Source organism: Hemicordylus capensis, chromosome 1 (genome assembly GCF_027244095.1).
Source record: "Hemicordylus capensis ecotype Gifberg chromosome 1, rHemCap1.1.pri, whole genome shotgun sequence".
Lineage (NCBI taxonomy): Eukaryota > Metazoa > Chordata > Lepidosauria > Squamata > Cordylidae > Hemicordylus > Hemicordylus capensis.
This window is the reverse complement of record NC_069657.1, coordinates 171636109-171659508: the sequence shown is the minus strand read 5'-3', so window position 1 is coordinate 171659508 and position 23400 is coordinate 171636109. Positions and strand designations below refer to the sequence as shown.

The 23400-nt window shown below is 42.8% G+C and overlaps 1 protein-coding gene and 1 long non-coding RNA gene across 17 annotated transcripts in view; one reads left to right on the top strand and one right to left on the bottom strand.

Moving 5' to 3' along the window:
* LOC128327058 (uncharacterized) overlaps positions 1 to 23400 on the top strand; it is a 100940-nt gene that overhangs the window by 3418 nt on the left and 74122 nt on the right. For 3 of the 7 annotated variants that reach the window (XR_008308437.1, XR_008308444.1, XR_008308451.1), the window contains one exon: positions 15810 to 15893. This is a non-coding gene — a long non-coding RNA (uncharacterized LOC128327058). Of the gene's footprint in view, positions 1 to 15809; positions 15894 to 20352; positions 20540 to 22255; positions 23292 to 23400 lie in introns of those variants that run through there. The other 4 variants (XR_008308450.1, XR_008308453.1, XR_008308436.1 and 1 more) reach the window with 2 other exon arrangements.
* Positions 1 to 23400, bottom strand: part of LOC128326989 (histamine N-methyltransferase-like) — a 194096-nt gene that overhangs the window by 156683 nt on the left and 14013 nt on the right. For 5 of the 10 annotated variants that reach the window (XM_053255046.1, XM_053255043.1, XM_053255072.1 and 2 more), the window contains 2 exons: positions 20419 to 20503; positions 9850 to 9963 (listed from right to left, as the gene is read on the bottom strand). The gene's annotated coding sequence lies outside the window, so the exon portion shown is untranslated. Of the gene's footprint in view, positions 1 to 9849; positions 9964 to 11505; positions 11596 to 11911; positions 12007 to 20418; positions 20504 to 23400 lie in introns of those variants that run through there. The other 5 variants (XM_053255063.1, XM_053255086.1, XM_053255078.1 and 2 more) reach the window with 4 other exon arrangements.

Genomic DNA, 23400 nt, shown 5'->3' with positions numbered 1-23400 from the left:
CGCCACTTCAGGGTGCAAAGTGTGTGATTGTGTTACCTCCTGGGCTACCAACATTGTGATGCCCTGAGCATTGTAGCAGTCTATTGTCCATCTGCTCTGCCCTTTTGTTCTCAAAGTGCAGCATGTTACTTCTCAAAATGATTGAGCAACAGTCACTTTTACAATCTGCCAGACTTTAAAGGGGCATTCCAATAACTACGTTGAAAGCCACACAAATAAACTCTATATTGTCATAACTTCAATAAGAAGCTTTGAGTTTTATTTAAATCATATCTTTTGATGCTATGTTTGAAATCCAAATATTCAAGCATCAAGGGCCTGAAAGTGTTTTGGTCTGTTGGCACCAATAATGTAAAGAAATTACATTCATTTTTCTAGTAAGAACTAAGAGTAAATTAAAGTAAAGAGCAGATATAAAAAAGGCTAAAGAATCCTCAGATGAAGAGTGAAATCCATTCCCTTTCATGATATATATTAACAGAAAAATATTAGTAATGAAATTTCACATAGCACAAACCAAACTACAGCTAATGATTATTGTGCATTGATTCCTATTCACAATACTGTAAATAAACATACTGAAATGGACATGTTATGTAATAATCTCTTAACTTAAAAAATAACCTCATGCAACTCATGGATGAGTTGCAATATGACTTGTTCTGCTTTGAGTAACTGGTCCTTTTTTTAGACCAAAAAAAGTTGTTTTGATAAGTTTATGAAAGAATGACTACTGATTGATTGATTGATTGATTGATTGATTGGATTGGATTGGATTTCTATACCACCCTTCCAAAAATGGCTCGGGGTGGTTTACACAGAGAAATAATAAATAAATAAGATGGATCCCTGCCTCCAAAGGGCTCACAAGAAGCATAAGATAGATACCAGCAACATCACTGGAGGTACTGTGTTGGGGGTGGATAGGGCCAATTACTCTCCCCCTGCTAAATAAAGAGGAGGAGGAGAACCTGCAGAAGAGTTGCTCAGTTTTAGAAACAAAGGACCTTTACAGCCGCAGCATTACAAAATCTGATGTTATTGCTGTTCATGGCTAGGACTGGGGTAAATTTTATAAGAGGACAACAAGCTCTTATGAGCATGTGAACATTGCATGTAGCATCTATTATCAGCAGATGCTGAAATAAACTGTGAAGTGCTTCACAGTCTGGTGGGAAAGGGAGTTCCATGGAGAAAAAGTCATTACTTGTGGAAAATCATACCTTATCACACCTATTGACAAATCTCTTACTCTGTATTTAGCTTCACTCCTGCTCCCTCCCCATGTTTGGGACCAAGCTAGAGGAAATAATGCATACAAATATTTCTTTCCATGGTAGTGTCAGAAATAAATGAAAGCTTGAACAAAAGTGCAAAAGCTGAGCAAACGTCTACCCAGCAAAAAGGTGGCTGAATGAAGAAGTATTGCCAGAAACTGGAGCATAAACAGAACTAAGCATTGCATCGGGCCAATAACTGGAACCAATGTGATACAGGTTTTATCAGATAATTTTTCATTGGATATGATCCAATGAAAAAATTGTCCAATAAATAAATAACCAATAAATAACCATTTGATACAATACAATATTGTATTGTATCATTTCAACTGGATCATTGGTGAAGTGCGGTCCACCCTGATCGCATATGAATAGGAGACTTGATGTGTGAGCACTATAAGATATTCCCCTCAGGGGATGGAGCCACTCTGGGAAGAGCAGAAGGTTCCAGGTTCCCTTCCTTGCATCTCCAAGATAGGGCTGAGAGAGATTCCTGCCTGAAACCTTTGGAGAAGCCACTGCCAGTCTGTGTAGACAATACTGAGCTAGATGGACCAATGGTCTGACTTAGTATATTGCAGCTTCCTATGTTCCTATGCTTGCCTTACATAGGAACATAGGAAGCTGCCATATACTGAAGCTTTTAAAAATGCTGCCTTTTTCCCCAGCAACCACCATTGCACTGGGAAAGGAAGCAACATTACAATGTCATGTCCTTTCCTTGGAGAGGATGCCAGAGGTTCAGGTTCCCTCTCTCCTTCTTAATTGGCTATCGTGGCTTTCCTTCATACAAAGGACGAAGCCCACACGGCCAATTCTTCCCCGCCCCTTGCAGTATCCCAGACTGTAGATCAGTATCATCTAGAAGTGCAGCAGGGGGAATGGGGGAAAACTGCAGGTCTGTTGGACCTGTGGTTTGCCATTATGTGTGAAGGTGGCCATTATGTATATGTGAAAGCAACTGGTTAAGGCTTTGTTGGTATTGATTGTTAATACAGTACTGTCACTTTTAAAAAGGAAAGCCTAGTAGAACTCTGGGGGAAAGGAGGGAACCAGAATAATTTTGGCCTAGACAAAGAGGAAATAGGTTGTAAAAGTATCTGCTGATCTGTGAAGCAATAAATCTTTGATTTTTTAAATAACCTCCTTGGATTGTGGTGTAACATTTTGGTGAAACAGTCAGGAGGGTGAATTTAACAGATTTCATCCCCATGATACGAACCTATCCAGTTCTGGAGGTCTGAGTGTTACAAGGGAGAATTTCTGAAGACCATAGTACAGTAAGAGGGGCCTTGTTAAGAACTGCACAGGCAAGAGGCAGTATGGCTGATAATGATTTAGAAGGCCTGCTTATGAAGGTGTAAGGTCTTTTGTATCAACTGCAGGAGGAGCAGTTTTTAAAAGCGTGGGACTCCTTGGATGTTTCTTGGCCAAATAATTCTAAGATTGCAACTAAGAGCTATTTTGCTTTACTCAAATACGTAGTGCAACATTTGAATAATGCTGAACAAAGAGAATTAGAAGATGAGGGCCTATCCACATTATTGAAAATGAAAGATCAGATTGAGGAGTTCAGAACTGTAACTAAAAAGAAAGGACCACAGAAGCAATATCTTGAGAAAGTAAAACTATTAGACCGGTTCAAAAAAAATGGAGGAGATAGGAAATTTTGAAGGAGAGAAAATCACCTATAGGAGTGGAACCAAAACAGAGGGAAGATTTTAAGATAACTAGGCAGATAGGCAAACCTCTGCAAATGGACAGATTGAATTTCACCAGCTTGGCCTATCAGATTGAGGGTGAAATCCAAAAAGGATAGAGTGAGACAGAAATCATAGAAGCTGTAATTAAGGTGACTTCCCCTGCACTTAGCCTCAGAATCTATCTGGAAAGAAAAAGAGATTTCAGCCTAGCAAAACTGAGGCACTTTATATGATCCCACCACCAGAAAAAAGATGCAACAGGGCTGTGTTTATTCTTGTCAAAAGCAGTGCAAAAACCCCAAGACACCCCAGGATTTCCTAGTCAGACTAATGGATTTGAGACCAGAAATTCTGTTTGCCTCACAGGAAGCAGACTCTGACTTAGAGTATGATCCTGCCCTTGTACAGAACATGTTACTCCACTCCTTCCTAACAGGAATTAAGAGTGATATTATCTGGATCTTGATGCAACCTAATTTAAAGGACAGTCATATCACTGATAACCTTTTATTTGAAAACCTGAACATGGTTGTCATTAAGGAATGAGAAAAGAACCAAAAATGGGGAAGTGGGGCCCATGTGAAGACTTGAAAAAGATCTAACTGTGCAACACCTACATCTAGAACCTGAGCCTGAGGGGAGTACAGTATTACCACCCAAGGAAAAGAGCAATTCCTTGCCGAATGAAATGAAGGAACTGAAAGCTAGCCTTGAAGAAATTAAAGAAGTTAAAGCCGTAGTCAATCTTTAAAGCAAGATGTTCAGAATGCAAACCTATGTGCAAACTGTGGGGATATAAGAGACACGAATAGCCAGTATGAAAGAAGAGGTTGCAGAATCTGTCAACAGACTGGACAAGGGGACACATGCAATCATTGTTTCCAATGTGGAAGTGAAGAACACTCCCAGTCAGGGTGTTGTGCCAGGAGGTTATCTCAGAAAAAAACTCTGGCATGAAATAGTAGAAGGTCACTCCAACAGGACCAGGAGTGACCACCCAGACAGCATGGTCCCAGAATCAAAACAAGCACTTGGCCCCTGTCTGCACAGCAGGATGTGGCAGAAGCTACTTATGCACGTCATCTCACCCCTAAGCAGAAAGCCAGAATGGCCCACTTGGAGGGGGGGATGTATTATATCTTGGTGCTTCCTCACCAGACCCCAGCTCTGTGGGATACAGGGGCACAAGTGTCCATGGTGTCTAGCCAGTGGGCAGAGGAATACTCCCAAGGAAGCTTGGAGAACTGCTAGAAATGGACAGAGAATTTGAACTGAAAGCAGCCAATAGAACTCCAAAACCCTATGAGGGATGGATCAAGGCCCAGTTTCAGTTATCCTTATATGATGACCACTTGACGTTCACTATGCTTACCAGTTCATGTGAAATGGAACATGTGATCATTGGCTACAATGTTATTGGGGATGTGGTAAAATGTCATAGGAACATAGAAAGCTGCCATATACTGAATCAGACCATTGGTCTATCTAGCTCAGTATTGTCTTCACAGACTGGCAGCAGCTTCTACAAGGTTGCAGGCAGGAATCTCTCTCAGCCCTATCTTGGAGATCCCACAGAGGGAACTTGAAATCTTCTGTTCTTCCCAGAGCAGCCCCATTCCCTAGGTGGAATATTTTACAGTGCTCACACTTCTAGTCTCTCATTCATATGCAAACAGGGTGGACCCTGCTTAGCTAAGGGGACAAGTCATGCTTGCTACCACAAGACCAGCTCTCCTCAGCTCAACCAGGAAAGCATCTACATTCAGTTTCCTCAGCAGAATGAAGCATGTATTCCCATATGCTGACAACGGAAAAGTAGAAACCTTAGTAAATTCAGAGGCAACAATTCTGATCAATTATGTGGCCTTAAGGTAGGGAAAAGGGATGTATGGATTCCTAAAGGAAAAACAATATATGTGAAATGTTGGACCCCTGTACAGCCTCACCAGGAAAGCCTGACTACTATATTTGAACCAGACCCAACTGCATTGTGGCCTGAGGACCTGTACTTTGAAGAAACATTGGACCAAATACCGAAAGGAGCACCCTGCCAAGTAAACATCTCAGTTAGTTTTCCTACAAAACGTGATATACTCTTAAGAGCATGAACCCCACTGGGAAGTCTCCACCATATCAAGTCTGAAACCCCAGTGTACAAAATGTTTTGTGCCCGAAAATGGCAATTTCGGAGGTTTTGTAACCAAAACAAAATTAAGAATTAAAAAACAGAGATTTTTGTTTCCAAATCGAAATGACTGTGTTTCAGACAGAATGCTTTGTTCTTTGGAAAAGCATCGCAATTCAAATTGACTTCTCTGATTCTCTCCACTCCAGCTGAGGCACTGAGTGATTAGCAGAAGATAAGATATGCAAAAAGCTTTTGAGCTTGAATGGTTTAGTTAAGTATGTGTTGTATTTAGTGTGATTGAAATGCAAACTGACCTTGCAAAGGGATTTGGAAGACAGCATTTTCAGACAGAAATACCCAAATATCTTTGGGAGCTCAATGCAATTCCAAAGCTCTTGCTAAAAGCCATTGTATAAATTGTGTGGAGAAGCTTTTTGAGAAGCTGGTTAGGAAAGTTCTGAAATTACACAGGTTTTTCTTTCTAAAGGTTTAGAAAGAATCTCTTGACTTGTTCAGGGCTCTTCTGAAGAGCTATTTTATTTTTCTTCTGATTTTTATGAGTTATAGTGGTGTCTTAAGTTTTGTTGCCCAAGTTGAGCAGTCTAATGTAATTTAGGCCACAATGTAATTTGGTGGGACATGATGTCTAAGCCAGTGGTTCACAACTTTTGCTATTGCAGGGACAGGTCATCCACATGGGACTACGGGAGACAAAAGGAGGGGGGTGGGGAATATCTGTCAAACTTCCCCAGGAATCTTAGTTTCTTCTCTATTTCTTGTAACCATGATCCATGGTTTTGCACTTTCTTAAATGCAGTGATGATAAATCTCAACAGTTCTGAACAGTAGGCTGATTTGTTTGGGCTACGGCTCACTCCACTTCATTTAAATGAACATTTAAAGCTGTTCCATAGTACCAAGGCAGTTTTATTTTATTTTTATTTTATTTTTTACATTTTCTATTCCACTCTTCCTCCAAGGAGCCCAGAGCGGTGTACTACATACTTAGGTTGCTCCTCACAACAACCCTGTGAAGTAGGTTAGGCTGAGAGAAGTGACTGGCCCAGAGTTACCCAGCTAGTATCGTGGCTGAATGGGGATTTGAACTCGAGTCTCCCCAGTCCTAGTCCAGCACTGTAACCACTACACCACGCTGGCTCATTGGTCTATCTTGCTATCTCAAATGACCTGTGGTCACTGTTCCATGGGGAGTTTTTATTGAAAGATTGCTTGAATCCACAAATGGGTTGTGCTGCTGTGCTAGTGCCACAGGGACAGGCTTACACTCGCTGCAAAATTCTCAAATAACTGTGCCAAAAAATTAAGTGTCCTTGTTGTTCATCATTCTCTTCACTCTTTCAAATTGTTTATGTGGGGCTTCAGGGGCAAAACAGTAGGTTGGGTGGCAGTGCCCCAAGGTTGGTGCACCCAGATTACAAATAGGACAAAGGGCTGATTTCTTAGGAATTTTTGAGGTTTACGTATCTTTAAGATTTTTTCCCATAGGGAATAATGGAGGTTTCAGCAGCCCCATAACTCCACCTGGGGGGCACTGGGATGGCCCAAAGTGAGTGGTGGTGTAGTGCACAGAGGGTGCCAACCACTCCCCTGGATTGCTAACCCATTGGGGTACTGGGCTTTGTTGTTTCTGTGGTGTTGAGTTTAGATTCTCTGGTAGCAAATGAGATTTTTTATGAAAAACCATGAATCCACTTTCATATGCTACCAGAGAATCTACTCTCAGAACACCTCTAGAACAAAACCCTGAACTTCATGGGTTGGCAACCTATGTGGGTGGTAGGCACCCTATGTGCACTATACCGCCACTTGCTCTCGGCCACCCCAGTGCCCCTCAAGTGGAGTTATGGGACTACAGAAACCTCCATTATACCCTACAAGGAAAATCTGAAAGACACGTAACTTCATTAATTCTTTAAAAATCAGCCCTTTGCCCAATTCCTCTGAAAAAATTGTGGCAGCTTCCTTGCACCAACTGGGCACTACCACCAACCACACTGCACTCTGGGCCACCCTTTCCCCCCACCCCGCATGAATCTATACTTTCCCTGAAACCAACATCATACCTTATGGAGAAAATCTGAAAGACATGCAAACTTCAAAAATTAACCAAAAATCAGCAGTTTGCCCAATTCCTTTGAATTTTTTGTGGTAGCTTCCATTCATTGGGCACTATAACTCCCACCCACTCTTTTGACCACATGACCCATTTTTAAATCTGAATTAATTCAGATTCTGATTCTGATTAATTTGGATACAAAACAAAACTGGGGTGATTCGGAAGGCTTAATTTCAGACAAAATACAAAATGGGGTTGATTTGGATTTGGTACAAATCAAAACAGAAAAAAATACAAAACGCACAGCCCCAAGTCTGAATCCCTTCAGATGAAGGGGGAAGAAGAGAAGATGTTGTTTGAACCAGCTGTGGACCGAAGTTATCTCTGTGGCCTACAGAAGGAAATGGCCCAAAAGATGTTGAGAGAGGTATCAAGAGCATTTTCCAGAGATGAGGGAGACCTGGGACAAATTCCCACAGTGAAAATGCATATCAATCTGCATGACGAACATCCAGTTCAGAAGACATACATCTCAGGCCCACACCCATTATATAAAGAACAGTAAAGGAATATCCCCAAACCTCCTTAACAAAGAATATACATTACAAAATTAAGAACTTCATAATCATTTCCAGTAGTCTGTGTTTGGAAAAAAGATGGGAGCCTCCATCTTTGTGTGGATTATTGGGAATTGAACAGGAAAACAATATCAGATAGGCAGCCTATCCCCCAAATTCAGGATGTGCTTAGCAGATTAGGGGACAAAACTTGGTTCTCTCTTTTGGACCTAGTTAAGGATATATCACTGAACAAAGTCATCACCTGATGGCTTTCAACACTTCCTGGGAACTATATGAGAGGGCACAGATCCCATTTGGATTGACTAATGCACCTGCATCCTTCCAGAGGTCTATGGAAGAAAGCTTAGAAAAAATAGGGATGCCATTTGCATTCTATTCTGGGATGATGTCCTAGTTTACAGTGGCACATTTGAGGAGCACTTGTAGAACGTGACAAGGTTGTTACAGCAGCTACAGAAATATGGCTTCCAACTCAAAGCTTCTAAGTGCAATCTTTTTAAAAGAGAAGTATGCTATGTGGTGATGATCGTGTCTGCTAGAGGTTACAGAATGGATCCTGCTGACACTCTGGCAGTTCAAACCCTGGCAGAACAAGTTCCAAAGCCCATGGGGGAACTTAGCAAATTACTAGGGTTTCTTACTTACTATTGGGAATATATCCAATATTTTTCTCAAATAGCTAAAAGTTTATATGACTTGTTAAATTCTCCTTTAGGATCTGACATGAATGGTTCTCACAGAGCAACTAAAAAAGGGACAAAGATAGCAAGATGACAAGGGATCTCAGGGCCTATACCCTCCAAACAACCAATCACTTGGACAGAACATCACCAACGGGTATTGAATGAGCTGATTGAACACCTAGTGCAACCTCCAGTAATGGCATACCCAGATATGTCATTGCTCTATTTTACATGTAGATACTTTCAACAAAGGGCTTGGTGCAGCTCTCTGTCAATGACAGGAAGGCCAACTCCATGTTATTGGGTATGGGTCAAGAACATTAACAGCAACAGAGAAAAATTATCATATGCACTTAGAGAAACTGCAGTCACAGACAAGTTCCGAGTCTAATGGGGTCATTTGTGTGCTCGGGCTGCACTCAGAATCTAGAGCCTAGAGTGCCCAACTCATGGGGGATTCCATTGCATGGTGCATTGTGGGATACCTGGAGGCTGAGACTCATTTCTCCAGCCTCCAGCAATCTGCACTGCACAGATTGTGTGGGTCTTCATCCTGTGCTGTTCTGAGCAGCAGGATGATCATTTAGGGGAGGAGGTAAGTAAAGCCCTGCCTCTACACACACACACACACACACACACACACACACACACACACACTTGCCCTAACCACCAAACCAATGGTCTTGAGAACAACTTCATGTTTGAATAATTGTGCATGCACAGAGATCAACAATCTTATACAGTACCAGGGCTGCTCAGCTTCAGCCCTCCTGCAGAAGTTGGCCTACAACTCCCATAATCCTTGTCTATTAGCCACTGTGGCTGGGGATTATAGGAGTTGTGATCCAAAAACAGCTGGAGGGCCAAAGCTGAGCAGCCCTGGACACTGTACACAGAGTATATGCACATTTAATATAACATATGAATAGGCTTGGTTTGGAGTCTGGGCTATGGTGTGGGGAGGAGGTTAACTCTTTGCTCCTACACCAATTCTTCAACTTTCAGTCGCCCCTAAGGGGCAAACTTACAGACAGATTTTATATGCCTACCAATTTTCACCTCTGGAGCAGCTTTAGGGGACACTTTGGAATAGTGCTATGGAACAGGAAGAAAGGTCTGGACTCCCTGCCCTGGACTATTGCCCTGATTCAACCACTCCCCCTCCCATAGCTACTTCTTTAAACAGAAAAAGATATGAAGAGTTCCAGCTAGGTCTAGTCTGGCCCTTATTCTGGTAAAACGATAGATACAGTGTTTTAGAAAATAGTTTTAAAAGTGCTTTGTTTTACAGAGTTTTAATTTGATCAAATCAAGGAATGCATGTAAAACAGGAGGATCCAAATATCTCATAAGTATCCTCTGCTGCTCTCCTCCCCATTCACTCTATGATGTATTACCTGTTGTCAATGATATTTTATTCTTTGCTGGAGACAAATGCCTCCGTCTGTTGGGCTCTGGTCTGAATTGAAGTTGTGCTGAACACCTGCAGCCACAAAAAGCTGGAAGCAATCCTAAAATGATTTGGAAAGAAAAGAATCTGTGAGAGCTTGATTCCTATACTTCATTTATCTAAGGACTTTGCTAATTATGAACATAAGAAATGCCTTGCAAGATGCATTTCCTCCAGCATTCTGTCTTCAGCAGACAGCATGCCATTGGAAACTGCCAAGCAGGGCATGCTGGAGATAGCCATCCCTTAGTTTCTAACCCCAGCATCTGGAACACAAAGGTATACTGCCTCTGAAAGTGGAGATTTCATCATGGCTAGTAGCTTTTGATAGGTCTCACCTCCATAGGTGAAAGCCAGGGTGGTGTAGTGGTTAGAGTGTTGAACTAGCACAGGGGAGATCCACATTCAAATCCCCACTCAGTCAGGAATCTCACTGGGTGACTCTGGGCCACTCACTTCTCTCAGTCTAATGCCTCACAGGGTTGTTGTGGAAATAAACAGCCATTCACACTGTTCTGGGCTCCTCAGAGAAAAAGTGGGATATCCATGTAAAACTAAATAAAATTATTTTTAAAGCTTTCTTCTAAGTTAAATGGACTTTCTGCTGTTGATTTAATATACAATATTTTTGAACAGACTGCACTATCTGTGTGACCTTAGTTTGTCCACCTTTATCATCAAGTGGATGATAGAAGCATGAGGTTCATGATTGCCATGCATATTTTTGTTATGTAAATAGAGTTGTGGAGTTGATCTTGTGGTAGCAAGCATGAATTGTTCCCTTTGCTAAGCAGGGTCCACCCTGTTTGCATTTGAATGAGTGATTTCCTGTATGAGCACTGTAAGATATTCCTCTTAGGGGAGGAATACACAGTGGGCAGAGCATCTGCCCACAGTGGGCAGAGCATCTGCTTGCTTGCATGCAGAAGATTCCAGGTTCTCTCTCTGGCATCTTCAAGATAGGTCTGAGAGAGATTCCTGCCTGCAACCTTGGAGAAGCTGCTGTGTAGACAATACTGAGCTGGATGGACCAATGGTCAGACTCGGTAGAAGGCAGCTTCCTATGTTCCTATGTTACGTGTATATGTTTCATAAGTGAATGCACGTCATTTAATACAGAATCCTTCACCAATATGCTCAATTTGCTTGGACAGGACCACCACTATAAACAGTGAAGCTGCTCTTCTACAAGTTAGACCATCTATTCTATTTCATAGGAAAAATCCTGACTGTATCTATCGAAAGAGGGATTGGTTGCTGAGGCATAGTTTATCTCTGGTGCCTCAGTCAGGGCTAAAAAGGGCAGAATATGCTGAAATTTGAATTGAGTTTGGAAAGTGTAAGTTGAAAAACACTGAAGATCCACTTCTAATAGTAGCCTGGTTCAGGGATGATCTGAAGGCCTATGTTACAGATTCACTTCTAAAGTTAAGCAGGTTGTCTAGCTATGAGCACAGTATAGGATATTAAGCATAGATGGGAATATTAGAGATGTCAGAACAGCAGCACACAGCAGACCTCATCAAATAAGTCAACTATTTATTGTTAATAATTTACTGGAAAAACTCAGCACATAAATTTAGATTGATGAAAACAGCAATACCACAATTTATCTGCTCACTGCCCTTAGTTTCTGGTCCCTCAGAGCCTAGGATGGTTAGGTCTCTGAGGAGATCATATCCGTCCCAGCACTCACACAGGCTTCAGGTGCAAAACAGTTTTCTCACATGATCTCATCCTGGCGTTTTCTGGGCTTGCCCTTAAAGAGGCAGTACACAACCAGGAGACTGCCTGGAAACCTGCTCTGACCTCTTCCGAGGAAGAGCGAATATATAAGCAGGGAATGGAAGTTGCTGCCCAAAGAGCAAGCATACAGCTACATCCTGAAGTGATGAAAACAAGCACTAGGAACATGTAATCAATCCAAGTTTGGAGGCCAAACTGAGACGTATACGACCCTTTTGATTAGGAGATATATGTGCCTGCTGAGAACATATACTTTATCTCACCTTAGGCTTTTCCTCTCCAAGCAAAATGGATGCCTGTGGTATTAGGCTAGGCTAATCCAAAGATAGTTCAGACAAGTAGAAAAAGATGGGATTTGTTTCTCCTCTAATGTCACCTTATTTGTAATTTAACAAAAATCAGAACAGAAGCATTGACATGAAGTCAAGGTACATAGCTTCATGAAGAGGTTTTTGTTTCAGAGAGCAATAGCTGTAGCAATAGCAACAATCAAAAGACCCCAAAGAGCAAGCAATAGGAGCCATAGACATAATGAAGGCACCGCCGAAATACACTTTACAGTAGCATAACTCACTACAAACCAATGGTGACGAATTGAGTTAGTGGAGGGGAACTTTTTTTAAAAAAACCAATTTCTTTTCTTTTAACTCCAGTTCCCTGGGTCCAGACCTTCAGCTAGTAAAACCAGAAGTGAACAGACCTCCTGTTTCGTGTTTTGTCTGAATCTGGCCTCTCTCTCTCTCTCTCTCTCTCCCTCTCACTCTCTCTCTCTCCTTGCTAGAAAACGCTTTCAAAGTTGACTTCGCTGTCCCAGATATCTTCAAACCTGCTTGAGTATCCACTCAAGATGTTTTCCTTCTCTGCTCAATGCACTGTTGCAGACCTTAGTTAAAGGATTATCCACCCTCTTCCCAGTTCAAAACAAAAGTCAGGTGAAGATGACCTAATTGTTTTGACTATGATGGCACAAGTGAAATCTATGCATAGAATGCAAAACAGCATGCACTGCTCTCAGCAAAAAGAGGGCCTCATATTAAAAAATATACATGATGGCTCCTCTTAAATTTGCCTTTGGCTTTTTTCATCTTTTGAAAGCAAACGGCCATCAAATTTACCTTTAAAAAAATGGATGTGATATGTGACAAAATCAGAAGTCTGCTTCATCCAAACAGCTGTTTATCAGGGCCTAGTGTGACTAAAGTTAGCAAATGCAAATTGTCTTGATAGACATTGCTTTCATAGACACTGAAATTATGTCTCAAGCCTCCATTGACCTCCATACCTCCGCTGGCCTCCCAAATGACAGCCCGGGCCAGCTGCGGCCCACAGAGGCCATTTTCATGACTTCAGCACATGCACAGAGGCCATTTATGTCACCCCGCAATTTTGTGTGGTGATGCAAATGTCCTCTACATGTGCGCAGAGGCCCAAACCAGGCCACGGCCTTTCATTTGTGAGACCAGCGGGTGGCTTGGAGGAGCCCCCGCTGCCTCTGCCACCTCCGCTGTGGCCTCCTCTAAAGGTACAGGGGCTGATGGAGGCTGCTTTGTTGCGCTACCCCCACCCCGACCTGACACTTTTACCATTAGGACTGAGGATGCCCCCTTTACTTGTAAAGGGGAATCCTCAAGGATTCCCCTTTACAAGTGTACCCAATCCGGTCCTCAAGCTGGTTCTTAGAATAGGGGGCAAGTCCAGTCCAAACTCAGACCAGTACCCCCCAGTCCAGTTTGAATTCAGACCACCCAAACCAGGCCAGCTCGACGTTGAGCCCAGCTCGAAGCGAGCTGGCTCACACATCCCTACACATTATGTTCCGTGCACATTCAATGCACGTGCGCACTGTGTATGGAAGAACAGCTTTGTGCACAAAGATGTATAGCAATACACTTCCTATCTGTGCCTGTATCTTAGATGGTTTATATCTAGATTTCCTTTAGATTAAAAGTAAAAAATGGAAATATAACACAAAAGCATGTACGTATGTACAGACAGCTGAACAGCGGTGTAACTATAATTGAGTGGATGGATACAAAAAACCTGGGCCCCCAGCTCCACCCCTACCTATTTTATTCATTATCTCCCTCACACCAAGGGACCACCACGGAGAGGGATGAACACGGGTCCCCTCTCCCCTAGCTACACCTCTGAGCTGAATGCACATACAACTTAATGTCTGGATAGGTCTTTGACTCCTATTACAAGTTGCATGTACAGAACCACAATGTCATAATCCATAGGCAGTTAATATGGATTAAAGTCCAGTGAAATCAATGGGACAAGTTAGTTGCTATTAAATCAAATTCCATTAATTTCAGTGGGACTTCAGTGTGGCTAATTTTTTCTGGATCACAGGCCTTAAGTATAACTTTGTTAGTTAGTATTTCAGTAGTTCCCTAGAAATAATCTTAATGTGGTGAATCACTCCATTAATCATGACTCAGTACTATTTTTTCCCCTTGCATGGTAGAAAATTATGGGCTGGCATTATTTCTAATCTGCATGCTGTTTCAGAAGGCAAGGAGGCAGAACAGACTTAGCTGTAGTTATGCTCAAATTTTAGAAGCAAACTACACCACTGGTGACAATAAAGGTTTCTTCATCAGTTAGTGGCTATTCAGAAAGCATGTTTATAACTCTCTGCAAAAACACAATCTAGAGATTGCAATAAAGTTATTAGGCATCTTTGGTGGGAAGAAATGGGAGATGAAACTCACTGCAAATATGGAATAAAATGATTACACTCTTTGAATACAATGCTATGCATACTTGCTAAGCAATAAATCCCATTGAACTCTTTGGGACCTCTACGTATTTTCCTGTATGTGTCTTTGGAAAATTTGCTGTGTTTTATATAATCGAATCAAATTCAAAACAAAGGGTGTGATTTAAATTGCTTTCAGTGCTTCAATTACCACAGCCATCACTGCTTTTAAAAAATATTTGTTTATCTCTTTTATTAAAATATTTGTTTTCCAAGCTTCATGAACTTTCATGACAGTAGCATCGCTGTGCTAGCATCATATCTCATGATGCCAAAATGCTACATAATAGAAACTGAATGCAGCTGGCCTATGCAGCACTCCAGGTGGAAGTGAAGAAAGCACATAAGACAAAAGGCAAGACGACTAAGAGACTACAGCACACCCTGTGCTCCAGAAGCACACGGTGAGATCAGGAACACATTGCTGACCCTCTGCAATGTGTTTCTGATCTTACTAAGCACTCTCAGAGCCCAGAGAGTGCTCCAGACTCTTGCCTCTCTTGCATAGCAGCATGAGTGTAGGAGGGCAGGGAGAATTGTGCAAGGGGTGCTCCTGTGTGCCTGTAAGCCCTACTTACACATGTCCTTCATTAGTCAGGATATCAGCCACGGAGGCTCTTCTCACAATCGGTGAGAATAGCCTCTAGGGGGGTTGCGAGGAGAGCGGGCTAAGCCTGCTCTCCTCACAGACATCTGCTCTGAATGGCCGCAGCAGCCTCCCACATGACTGCCGGCTGTGTGATGGAGCCGGTGGGGGCTGGGAGGATCAAGGGCCGCACAGCCCCTGGAAGCTCCAGTATGCCCTGCGCAAGTGCGCAGGGCATACTGGAAAGACCCCCGAGCCGGGAGGCAGCTTTTAAGCCTTGCAGCTTGGGGGGGTCTACTCATGAGTAGCCACGGCGCTACTCACGATTTGGAAAACCGGATTTGCGGAGCACTTGCTCGGCAAACCCAGTTTAAGGGGAGGGGTAGTTAGGTGGGCTAAGTGGCTGGAAGCTACCGGGCTCGCCTGCGAGCCCGGTGGCTCACATGGTCAGGCGAAATCGGGCTAGGCTTTCCTAGCCTGATTTCACCTGATCATCAGAATAGCCTCACTGTATCCCAGACTCTCCCTTTGTAAGTCAAATTGAACTAAATTTCTCCAACTTCTTCCACACAATAATCTGGGAGTGGTTTGAGGAGGTAAAGGGTCCCTAACCTGGTCCCCACAGATGAGCAGAGCCTCTGTATGAGTCTGCAAACCTAGCGCACACGTGAGTGATGCAGCCAGAATCTTCATTTTAGAATATGGGAATGGGTCCTCCAGGAACAAGGAAGGTATCCTAGAATGCATTGTGCTTACAAAAGGGAGGCAGACCTTAGTGTACCAGCAGCTCTCTTCTGCTTGGCCCCTCTAGATGCAGCACTCTATGACAAACATGGCAGCTGGCTGCTGAGAGCAGCAGAGAAAGGGAAGTGCCGACAAACAAGCAAACACCAAGGTAGGACAACTCCACTTTTTATCCTGTCTTGGTAAAAACTTAGGTACAGCTGCCCAAAATTTGAGCAGACTGAGTTGGAGGGCTTCCCACAGGTTCTCATGTGCATTAATAGCTGTATTTGATGTCTCCTACCCTCCAATTCATGTCATGAGCACGGATTCAAAGTAAATGTCTTTAAACCAGAGGTGTAACTAGGGAAAACGGTGCCCGGGGCAAGCACTGAAATTGTGCCCCCCCCCCCGCCGTGTCCCCCCCCTCCGCCCCCCCCCATACATCTGACTGACACACATGTTTCAGAAAACTTTTATTTTAAAAATTTTAAAAATTACAAAAATTACCAAAAAATTCAAAATGCACTACATACTTAGGTTTTTCCTCACAACAACCCTGTGAAGTTGGCTTGTATCTCAAACATCAGAATTATGATGCAATGATGATTATTATGATTATGATGCCCCTCCCTCACGCCCTGGTTCTGTTCCTGATTTTCCCTTGTGAGTGACTGTATTTTAACAAAATGAAAACCAAGGACTCCAAAGTAATTCGAGGGACTAGGGTGATAGTGCTAAAGACTCCTTATTATCCCACTGTTAAAGAAAGACTCCCCTTTTCCAAAACCGCGCACTATTTACACCAGAAAAGGTTTCAAATGGAGGGGGAAGCATTTATGCATTTATGCTTTGTTTTATGTTACGATTTCAAAGTTAGAAAAACTATAAAAGGGCCATTTTAGAGAAGATATGCACTGCCTTAGTTGCAAATCCTGCTTTTTTGAGATTCCCTGCAATTGAATAAAGCGATAATATACACCTTTGCTATTTAAATTGGTTGGAGAGTATTTATGACAATAAAAAATGAAATGGCATTTCAGATGCAACATTGGTTGCCTAAGACCACTCAGATTTAACTAATCTTCATCACATTGACAAAAAGAGCAATTAAAATTAAAATCCATGACTAAAACCAAACCACTTTGGGGTTGTTTTTAATGAAAGGTGGTATATAAATTTAACAATAAATATTTAGAAGTATATACTTCCACCCCCTGCCCAACCTACAATTAATTCCAGCTTATTTTCAAAGGGCTTCAAGTTTTATTTACAAATTGCTTGGCAGCACCAATGTTTAAGTAATCGCTAATTGCTCCTAATGATAGTTTTACTTATTGTTAAATTTATATACCACCTTTCATTAAAACATTCTCTGTTCATCTGATTTTCAGTCTGGTTAATTAAATCGGTGGAGGTTTAGACTTTCCTGATGGGCTGAAACAGCTAATCCATTTTGATGATGACATATAATTAAATTAGCTTGCATTACATAGTGAAAAAGTCCAGGACGGGAGAGATGGGGGGATGTGGAACCCAAGGCTCCACATCCCCCCATCTCCCCCTCCCTGAACCTTTTCAGTTAAAACATGGTTAGATTATAGGGGAGGAAGGACTTGAATGAGCAAAAAGGGGAACTGGTTCAGGCGTTCAGGAAGTTGTTCAGAAGAGGGAGTTGTTCAGGAAGTTTGCTCTGGTGCGTGTCCTCCTCTCGACGCATGCGCGACTGGTGGTGGGGCGGCGGGGCGCGCCGGGGAGTTAGAGTCAGAGACTTGGACTATGAAGACGCCACGGCGCCCAGTGCTGGATGAGCAATGCCAATGGGGGGGGGCGCGCCGGGACCGGGAGAGGGGGACTGCTCTGCAAAAATAAATAAATAAATAAATAAATAAATATAAAAATAAAAAGCATTTTTTTCCGGCAAATCGGCGGGGGCACTTTTTGGCGCCCCCTGCCAAGTGGCGCCCGGGGCACGTGCCCCCCCTGCCCCCTATAGTTACGCCTGTGCTTTAAACCTTAAACTAATATTTTAAACTAAAACCTTGAACTAAATCTCTCTAAAACCTCAACAACCTATGTATTCTTCTGTGTGTGTGTGTGTGTGTGTGTGTGTGTGTGTGTGTGTGTGTGTGTGTTAGCAGTTTATGAGCTATAGGGGGCCTAAGACTTGGGCTAAGATATTTATGGGGGAAACTTTCTTAAAATGACTTTAATTTAGTCCTTTTTCTTTTACTTTGATCTATTTGCTAATAGAGGAAGGAGAACGGTGATATAATTTTCTGAGCAAAGAACTTTGAGGATTTCAGTAGTTTCCCTTTGAGCACAGCTTATTCAACCCCCAACAGTTCTTATCTTAACCCAAATTTAAACTCGCATCTCTTCAGAAAATAGCATGAATACAGCATCATGCTCCGAAACAATGCTCTTCATAGGTTAGGTCTGGTACCTCCCTAGCACAAGCCATGCCAATGATGTTAACAGGGGAATGAAAGCTTTAGGTAAATATTCCTCAGGTAGAAGTGTAATCTGTAGCCAGGCTTTCTGGTGTCAATCCTGATCTATTAAAATTAATGGGAGTTTCAATAAGATGCACTGTTAGGTTTATTGGAAAAGTGAAGGTAGCAGTTAAAAGATTCAGTGAAATTGCCTTTCTCTGCTTCTGGTCTCTGGCTCTGTCTGCCTTTGTGTAGGATGTGCCAGTGCTATAGAAAGAAGCAACCTGTCAAGTGTCATAATGTTAGATCTTTAATTTTCCTTAAAATGAACCTTGAAAATGTCTATAATTACACGTCTCCTCCTTTAGCTTTCCAGCTTTCATGATGGAGTGAGAGATGGCAGCCTGGTACTTATGGGTATTGATTATTTAAAGTAATGGGCTGAGACTGATTTAATCTAGCCATTCAACGATGGTATTCCTCTCCTCTAAATGATGTTTCTCTTCAGTACAGCAGAAAAAGTAGAGACATCCCTACCCTGCATGCCACTGAGTACTGCAATGTCACACAGCTTCCGAGAGACCAGTAACCTTTCACAGGCCCAACAGCACAATACAGTCATACGCTAGGAAAAAGGCTTTTATTGCACTACTAATGCCATGACCCGAACTACTTAAAATGGCACATTTGCATTGATATTAGTCCGTCTAGCTAAAGTGTAGCATGGCTAGGTGCCATTAAGATCAATGGGATTTACACTGGTGGTCACACAACTGACTTGTTTCACTGGAATATCAATGGGACTTAGTCATGCCTCACTTTAGTTGGACAGGGGCTAGGGGAATTTGACCAGCTTGGTTAAGAATGGAAGTATGTCACGCAATCCCATGCATGTGTAGACAGAAATCACTCCTACTGGGCAACATCCAGTTAGTTCTGACTTAGCACCATTGAAATCAATGGAACTAGGTGGTCATGACTAACAAATCCTATTGATTTCAATGGCACTTAGTCGCTGACTAACTTAGTCTGGATGTTGCTCACTGTATGCAACAGGGCTGACTCCTATGTAAGTATGCACAAGTATGCAGCAAAAATGGCTTTTGTAGAGAGGGGAGTGAAAAGCAAATATTGTGCCCTACCCTCCTCTCTGCTGCCTTTGGGATGTGAAACAAGGCTAGGGTTCAGGAAAACTCCAATCTTATTGCAGTATTACAGCACTACATCCGTTGATGTAGCCCTGCATGTAATTGCTCCTTCAAGCCCTTTCTTATGATCCATAGCAAAGGGCTTGAAGGGGCAAGGGAGGAAGTCTCAAAAAGCATATCTCCCCCACAGAAGATCCTCTCTGTTGGTCTGGGTGCAGAGATCATACGCCCAGATGTGCAGCTGCCTTCTCTGGCAGCATGGAGGGTTGGGGTGCTGGGAGGCATCACCCCAACCCCTGGAACTCCCATAATGCAACATGTGGGTATGCAGTGCATTATGGGGGATCCCTCCAATGCCAGCTGGGAGCCCCACAGGCTGGCAGACAACCAGAAAAATAGGGTTAAATAGAGTGCTCACTGGCTTGGCAGGTTTGCTGCCAAGGCACCACCGGGATTGGGCACAATTCCACGAGTTCTCATGCATGGGCAAGACCAGGCTTGGCTTCGCTAGCCCAGTTTTACTTGCACATGAGAACAGCTTCTCTGCTTAGATCATTTTGCTGATTTCTCCTTCTCTAACTTGTATGCAGACAACATGATAGTGAAGATGCTGCTTCTGCAAGCGTGGCCTAAGACCTCAGCATCAAACAAGGTTCCAAATGTCACAATGCCACCCATGAACCACCTTCTTTTTAATGTGGTGCCATTGCTTCCCTAGGTGCCCCATGCCACATCCTTGCCTCATGAGCTACCAATAGATAGATAGAGTGAGCTGCTTTCCTAGGTGCCTCCCTGCCAGGGATCCCTCTAAGGCATGCACATGTATGTGTGCTCACATTTTTTTGTTGTCCTCTCAGCTAATGTTAGATCCCACTCAGGTTGAATCAGGAAGGCCCCACTCTGAATACATGTGCACACACACTGCCTTGATATTGCCACCCAGAACAAAACTAATTCTGCACAGAGATGAAAAAAACTCATTCTGCACAGAGATGGTGGGGAAACACTGCTCCCTGCCCTCACATATCTCCTTTTGTTTTGTTTGCAGTGGCAGCAACAACCACCACTGCTTCCCTAGGCTCATGTGCCAACACAAATGAATATCTGCACCCACCTCCTCCTCCTCTTCTGAGGCAACAGCACTTGGTACTGAGAGACTCAGCATGCAACGTCCTACTTCCTCATATACTGTAGAAAGGCTAGGATGAAAGGAAGGAAGCAAAAACGGAAATCATGTAAGAGCAGTATAGTACAGGAGGCACTTAAAGAGTATCTAATGTGAACTATGGAAAGGACAATTGTACTGGACACTGTAGAGCCCCTCTTGTACTCTACCATGCTTTCATCACTTCCGCTTCTTTCTTTTTATTATTAGCCCATGTACACACTACAGTAAGAGGAGGAGAAGGCAGAAACAGCAGTGGCATAAGCTGAGGACCATCTTGGGGTGGCAGCAGAGGGAGGCAAATGAGACAGCGGCTTTTGTTGTCTCTGTGGCTTCCCAGAAATCTGCCTCCTCTGGTGATTGCATCACCTCACCTCATGGGAGGCCCACTTCTGGCCTCCACTGCTGTCTTCATGTCTACTTAATTGTTGGTTCTAAAGGCATATATATTTGCTCTATATTTCTAGATATTCTTCCTGTGTTGTGAGTCAAACAGGCATTTGAAGGTTCTTAGATAACAACTGAACTTTGCTGTCTGTAACAAATCAATCTATAACATGGTTGAATGGTTGGGGATGCAGAAGAAATATTTAGATGGAATTACAAGTGGGTGACTGCAATCTCCCTTAAAGGGCTATCCTTTAGCACATATGATATGTCACCATCTCATGATCTGATTTATATTCTGTGCTGGCTTGTTGCTGTTTGCCACATGTGGGAAACAGCAGTGAGGCACCCTGCTTCCCCTTGCTAGCCCCACCCAAGCACTGATGCCACCCAACACCCTCACTGGCCATGCAGCTCCTCACCAACCGAGACACAGCTGCCCTTTGCCCCAACGACTGGCCTCATATAGCCCCAATGACTAGATATTTGTGGTTTCCGTGGTTGCAGCTGAGAATGGAACCCCTGTCCTCCTGTATAGATGTTTTCTAAATGGAATAAGCGGCGACCATTCTGTGTAGAGAAACATGTTCAGTTTTTAGTTGCCCATGCTGCTGTGGGCATCTAATGGCCACAGTGCTGCAGAAGAGCGCTCTTGTGCTAATATGTAAAATTGTGCAATTGCAGCTATTGAAAAGTATGTCACACTTTTAACCAATGTTCCATCTAACAGGGTTTCCCAGATGTTGTTGACTACCACTCCCATAATCCCCAAACAAAAGCCATTGCAGCTGGGGATTCTGGGAGTTGTAGTCAATATCTGGGAATTCCTCTTAGAGGGACCACTGCTTTTAACCCTAACGCCCAATCACACTTTGCCCTATTTTAGCCAATGACTGCCCCCTGTTTTGTCACAACTCTTCTATCTCTGTCACCTTTTGATGAATGATATAGATTGTGGAAGGTTCTGTGACACCTACTCATCAATGGTCACCTGCCATTTTGCTTCACCTCCTCACCCCTGAATCCACTCTACAACATTCCTAGCTATGCTTAGTCCAATTCATGGGTCTGTCCTTCCTCAGGCAATATGTAGCAGAAACCAGGGAATAATGATTACTATTATTAAGAATGTTTTTATGCTTTTAAAAAAAAGTTCTTAAAGTGGTTTACATAAGCAAAAGGAATGAGTTGGGATGTTGCAAAAGCCTCGGGGGCGGGGTGCCTCTGGGTACCAGTTGCAGGGGAGTAACAGCAGGAGAGATGTCATGCCCTCAACTCCTGCCTGTGGCTTCCAGGAGCATCTGGTGGGCCACTGTGCGAAATGGGATGCTGGACTAGATGGGCCTCCATGGGCCTGATCCAGCAGGGCTGTTCTTATGTTCTTATGTTATGTTTTCAGGAAACCTTTTGATGTTTCTTCTTGGGAAGAAATCTAACATTCTCTTTTGAATTTCACCTTGGAGAAATTTTGGTTCCAATCCTAGGAATGAGAAGGTAGTTCCTTGTCCCAAAGAGAATAAGAGAAACACAAGGAAGATGGCAAATTCTCTGCTGGGTTGAATCAGGACAGTTGCTCTCCCCTTGCAAATATATGAGAACCGCCATTTTAAAAGAGGCTTCTTTTCTCAGCTAGCAAACGTAGATGATCACAAGATATGGCAAGGTATGGATGCTCCCAAGAACCTGAATATAGTCCAACTCACAGAAACAGGCTATGGTTCATATAAAGTACGTATGTATTTCAGAAATTGTGTTCATCAGTTGGCTATCTCCCTTTTCACTAACCGACACTGAAATCTTAAATTTAATTAAATAGAAATGTTTAGGAGTAAATAGCCTATGGACTACAGCCTAAGCACTTAAACAGTCAAAAGGAAATATTACTGTATATCAATATGGGTGACTTTCCCCCTCAGAATAATTGATTAGGGTAAGTGAGAACCAAACTAAACAGATTATATAGTGGTCCAAATAGTTTCTTCAATGCGTTGCCATGCTCTAGAGATGTGGATAAATTGTTTACAACACAGTGCCTTCAGCAAACATTCTTCCCTAGTGGGCATTATTGATTAAAAATCCACATTTGTAATCTGCATTGAAAGAATTAATCCATTAATCGCATTAGTTAATCTTGCAGCTTTCAGCCTTAGCTTCTATGTGGCTTGTTTTTCTTTATGGCAATAAACCTGAATGTGCTTTTTTTTTGGTGAGAACACAACTTTTGTTGTTAATAAGATGATGTCATGAAATGTTGAGAACCTCTGCTTCTGTTTGGTAGACTGTTTAAAAAAATTTAAACTGAGACCTCCCACACACAGGATTTGTGATCACACCGCAAGGAAGCAGCTCCCACAATGTGGTGTGTCTGTGGTGTGTGTAAAGCTCACCAAAATGATGCAAAATGAAGGCCTGGAAGGAGAAGGGAGCAGACCATAATGCCTTACTCTGCCCTATACATGCTGGTCATTCATTCATTCATTCATTCATTCATTCATTCATTTAACTTCTATACCACCCAAACTTTCATCTCTGGGCGGTCTGTAA